Raw genomic sequence first — 6,110 nt, 5'->3', positions numbered from 1 at the left:
AGGCTATTCTCACCAACTTAGTGAGATGCTAAACAACTTACTAAGACCCTATCTGAAAATAAGAATAAAAAATAAAAAAGGGCTGTGAATATGTCTCAGTGGTTGAGTGCCTCTGGGTTCAATCCCTGGTTCCAAAATACATAAATAAATAAATTTATTTATTTATTTATTTATTTATTTACTCCATTGTCATCTTTGAGGGTATGTATCACTGATGGATAAATAATTAATGCATACAGTTAATTTTTAGCCTTAGTTTTTGTCAAACAATTTCATTTTAGTCTAGTATTAAGAGAAAAAATAAAGGCCTCCCATATTGAGCTCTGTGCAAACAACATGAATCATCTGAATATTTCTCACAGCAATCTTTAATAAAAGTAGGGTAATCCCAATTTCACAGAATACAGCAATGTTTATAAAGGGTACATAATTTGTACAAAAGTACAATAACACTGAAGGTTTGGATTTAATTCTGAGTCACTAAACTTACAAAAATAGCCTATGTAAATCTATTTCACATCTCTAATGAATCTGCATGTAGTCTGTCAGATTCAGTAAATTCATATCTAGCACTGGATGCCATTGATAATATTGTCCTGGTGTTAACTATCTCTCAGGACTTCTATGGCAAATTTTCTAAACCATTATTTTCTTGCCTTTCTTCAGTATAATTGCCTTTCACTCTTAAAGTTCTGTCCTTTTAGTAGAAGGTTCTGGCTTAATTTTCAATTGATATTCTAATCTGTCTGCATTTATTTGCTAAATAATAGGCAAGGCCTTTGGGGAGTAGTTGTGGAATTTTTTTGTTGTTGTTGTTTTTTGGGTTTTTGTTTGTTTGTTTGTTTTTGTTTTTTGTTCTTCTCTTTTTGTACTGGGGATTGAACTCAGGGGGGATTCGACCACTGAGCCATATCCCCAGCCATATTTTGTAATTTTTATTTATATTCAGGGTCTCACTGAGTTGCTTAGTGCCTTGCTTTTGCTGAGGCTGGCTTTGAACTGGTGATCCTCCTGCCTCAGCCTCCCAAGCCTTTGGGACTACAGGTGTGCACCACCGCACCTGGCTCAAGATTAGTATTTGTCCATATTCTGGCTCCATTGATTGGTATTGAGCTCTATGCAGAAGCTGTAAACAGCTCATTTCTTGAGGAACAACAGTACACAGGACCCAGGAGTTTACTCCAAAGTTCAGATGATTGATTGTAAATGGAATATGGTAGAGACTTGTTCTTCTCATAGCTATGCAGAATAGAGCAGGAGTGCAGACCCAACTGGTGCCTGCTGGAACTTGGCAACCTTCTGGCATGTAAAATACTAGGAGAAAACCACCTGCCACAGATGTGAACTGGGCATTCCCACAGAGAATACAATACCACTAGCAGTGAAGCGTGACCTCCCCTAAGTGAATTCACAGGTCACCAACATCAACAAGAATATATGAACTAATGGACCTGAGAGGGGAATGGAGAGCTTATGGGAAACTGACCCTTTGATCCACAGAAATACCAGGATGAGATTTTACATATATACATACATACATCTGGTTTTGTAGTCATGAATGGTACTTTCTTCACAACTGTTAATGTGCCTGGCTTCAGAATTATCTACTCCATCCTTCTGAGTTTATGGTCATAGCTCATCCAGATTACAGTCCTGCCCAAGTTAAATTGCAGTTAAATACAACACCTGAAAGATATTCCAACTCCCCTGACTGAGGTTTCCCATCTCTACCTGTGGTTTCGTCCTTGTCATCCTGCTAATGTGCAATTGAAAGTGCTACAGAGCAGCAAAATGGCCACAAAGCAGCAAGTTTGATGGAAAAGAAAGGTAATTGACATTTGTTAATAGCATATTAACAGGTTGTGCATAGCATCTACTATGTGTAAAACCTGTTCTAAGTAATTTGCATCTATTCCACCAAATGTATCTACTCTACAAATGTATTCAACTTGCATGGTCTTATAGTTGTGAAGTTATTGTTTTATAAATGGATAAACAAAGATAAGTTACCCACTCAAATAAGCAACTATGAAATGATGGAGCCAGACTACAAAGCTGGGTCTGTCTGATTCAGATTCCTTGCTGAAGAAGTCACAAAATATTCATCACTGGTCTTTGAATAAACAGGAGGCATCATGGACATAAGACTTGTGTCTGTTTCAGAGATTTGAAGATATCATTCAAAGAAGTTCAACTAGCAAAAATTTGTCAAACATCCTTCTGAAGTACATATTTCCCAGAGTAAGCCCAGTGGCTATTAAGATTTGGCTGGAGATCTTGCCAAGAGATTGGGATAAACCCAAAAAGACAGTGTGAAGAGCTCTTAAATTCCTTTCCCATATGCAGAGTTTCTATGTTAGCTGGGGAGCAGCTTTGATCTGGCAATCAGATAACCCTAGAAATGATTTGGAATTCTTTTAAAGATCAATACCATGCTCAGGGCAGAAAACAAAGGGATGTATATTGTTTCATGTGAAAAGACCAGGACCGGCTCCAGGCAATATTCAGTTCTTCAGCTTCCAATTTGAACAGGGCAGGAAGTAGCTAAAGATTAACAAAGTAAGCAAACTTGTTTGCTGAATAAACCTCGGTTAAGTTTGAGACTAACTTCAGGAATTCTGAACCCTTGGACTGTGCTGTGTAGTTTCCATAACAACTAAGGACAGACAATGAGGAAAAAGACATGACTCATATGAAATGTTTCGGTCCAGTTCTCAGGGGCCAAATTTGGTCATTGGGAGACCTTTAAAGAATAGAGTCATCTCTGTCTTACTATTCACACTCAAAGGGCAAAGAGTTCTTCAGGAAGAGCTGCTCTCTGTAGGAGCCACCCAGTAGGCTTAGTCTTTCATCTGAGGGGACCATGAGGAGTTCCTGCTAACCACATGCCGTCAGAGAGGGTGTACTTCAGGGCATTTGAGAACGTCAGGGTGCTGTGGCTCGACCATAATGTACTTAGTGGGTGAATGGGGCTAGGTCCAGTGGGGATTGGGCAGCAAGTGGACTCATATTTCCAGGATGTGGTCAGCATTGCTGCCTGGGCTCTATTCTCTTGCAGTTAATCAGGGTGGCAGTGGTGATAAGGAAGAAAATGAGTGGACTCGTCCAGATCTCCTTAAAAGAATGTGACTCAAAATCTGCAAACCCTTTCCCCAGTCCTCATCCACAATAACGAGTCCTTACCAGTTTGCCTCACTGGTTTGGTGCCTTGTTGACCTTTTTTTTTCCAATGAGGACTTTGCACCCAGCCTATGTCTCAGATGTAGTTTTTCCCCATTCTTCACCTCCAACCACTCCTTCCAGAAATTTTATCTTTTCAACATCATTTTCTATGTTCCTTGACAACCCATTTCCTTTATTTTATTTATTCCTGCTGTTGTCTCTTACCCCATCTATGTTCCACCTTTACAGATATGGGCTCATTTCACCAGCCATCTCTTTGAAATGCTTCATTTGCTTTGCTTTGCTCCCACCAAAATTGTAGGAGCTGCACCCCAGCAGATTAGCCTTCCCCATAGCCACTGGACTACCTCTCTCCTGTCCCAATGCCTCTCCATTTTCTTCTGTCCTTTACTGGGATAACCTTACTTCAATGAAGACCAATGTCAATAAAGTGTCCCCTGATATACTCCAATAGCACCTTGTACCTTAGATCCACGGTCACATTCTGTAAGTATATATTTATTTGTATTTGTGACTAGCATTTATTACCACGTGAACAATTGCAGGTCCAAAAATGCAGACAGCAAACCTATTTTGTCACTTTAAATCCACAGCCTAACGCCATTTCTGGGAAGCAATAGAAACTATACATACATTGATTAATTTGAATTGGATTCATCTCATTTAAACATAGTGGAGAGTGTAAGAAGGGGAGTGACGTACAGGCCTACAAATACCCCTTGTTCTAAAGTAAACACTATCAAAGATGTGCACCAAAAGTACCCCTTATTTCACAATATCTGGAGCCTGTTGAATCACTGAGGACTCAGGGAAGGTTGGTGATGCAAGCCATTTATTATAGTCTGTGGAGGGGTGCGGAGGACATACTCTTTCTGGCTAACACTAGTCTTGAATCATTTCCTGTTTGCTCTGGGCACTCCTTGAGTGTGGTACTAGACTTGCTGGGGATTGATCTCTGTTTTAACCAGGCTGGTTTGGCATCTGGGCTGTCACTTCTCTGTGGTAGGAAGATCCAGATCCAAGGGCATTTCTCAGGGAACCCCTGGGAGCTGGAATTGGTGAGTCAGTTTGAGATGGAGGACAATATGGCACCAATGACAGGCTCTCTGAAAAAGACTCTGCCTGGTGATAAACTCTCCCCACCCCCAGCAATAATAAAATCCAAAACAGAAATTTATTAAGAATGAATTTACAATGAAAGACGACGACAATTGAAGGATTTGAAACCCAAAATATTGATTGTTTCTCTTCCAACATCGATGGATTTAAATTAGAATGAAGGGGTTGGGTACAGGAAGACTAGACATTATGGGATAAGTTAATCGTAAACTCATTTATTGAAGAATGAGACTCTGAAATAGACTAAATTTTCTCCATTATTACAATAACGATACTGAAACTGAGAGAGATTATAGAACTTGCTAAACTCGTAAATGACACAGGCAGATGAGACATTAAGGGTCCAGCTTACCTAAAGCCCAGTTCTGTTCTGGTGGCTGTGTCCTCAGAAGAACACAGGATTCCACTGAACAACAACAACAAAAATTTGTCTACATATCTAGTATAATTAAAATGTTGGGAAAATAACGCTGACATGCTTTCTAAAATACTAAGTTGGAATAGTTGGAATAAAATAAGCCATTTTCTTTATTGGATAATATGTTTTAGTATAAATCATATGAAATTGGCTTTTTTTGTAACTCAAAAGTGGAGGAACATTGGCAATTTCATATTGCATTTGTCTTTGAATTGTCTGTCTCTCCTAACTCCACTATATTTTATCTTTATTTTTAGCACTTAGCAAACTGCCAATTAAATATGAGAAGCCCAGTAAATGTTTATTGAAGAAACAAACAAAGTAAAATTCTATCATCTAAGATATAGATATCCTAGTGTAGTATACTTTTTACACAGAGGCATAACATTTTAATAAAATACTAGCTTTCTGAGGTCAACCTGCTATAACAGAAAGTGTGTGGGCTTTGGAGTCAGGAAGATGAGAAATTTTTATCTCCAGTATTTACTCTATGAGACCTTTGGCAAACTACCAAATCACTCTGATAGTTTTATCACTTATAAAATGGGAATGGCTATAGATATCTATAAGAATTACTATTAAATGAGATTAAATGAGATTACGTTTATTCTGAATTAACTTTACAGTAGGTACAGTACTCATCAAATGTTATTCTCAATTTTTATCCTTGTAATTACATTGGCACTTAAAAATAATTGTTAACTCTTAATTCTTTATAGAGAAACATGGGCTTTTAAAAAGTTTGCTGTTTGTTTAACACTGGCTTCAGCAAACTATGACAACTATGCTGCTTAACAGACAATAGGACATTTTAAATCATTCAAATAAAAATAGACAATGAAACAATATTTCTAAAGGATTACTTACTTGACTGTCCTAATATATTAATATAGCATATTAATATCAACAGACAGAAAAAATAAAACTTTTAATTGCTTAAACACAAAATAAAAATTCTAGTTGCATTTTTTTAACAAGATATTCTAATTTAATACTGTGAGATGGTAAACTTCCTGTGTTCTAAGTTCACTATCATTGCCCCACCCTACGAAGATGATAATGCTCAGCAAAACAGAGCTATTTTGGTACTAACCAAGACTATGAAATTTTCCTCATCAGCAAAAAAAGAAGGGAGATGCAGGGGAAAAATCTTTCATGTTTGCAATTAGAAGAGTCTCTTTTGATATTTAATAGTAACAAAACAAATTCTTTGTTTATCTAAAACAATTTGGTATGTTAGGAAAAAAAGATGATTCACATGGAAAACTGCCTTAGACTTTGCTTTGTTCATAAGTATGAAAATATTCTTAATAAAAGTTAACAAATTTGATGTGTATTCAGTATTGAGAAAGAGTTTCAGATTTTTACAGCCCTATTTTTCTTAAGTGAA

This window comes from Ictidomys tridecemlineatus, chromosome 14 (assembly GCF_052094955.1).
Source record: "Ictidomys tridecemlineatus isolate mIctTri1 chromosome 14, mIctTri1.hap1, whole genome shotgun sequence".
Classification (NCBI taxonomy): Eukaryota; Metazoa; Chordata; class Mammalia; order Rodentia; family Sciuridae; genus Ictidomys; species Ictidomys tridecemlineatus.
This window is presented reverse-complemented; position numbering follows the sequence as displayed.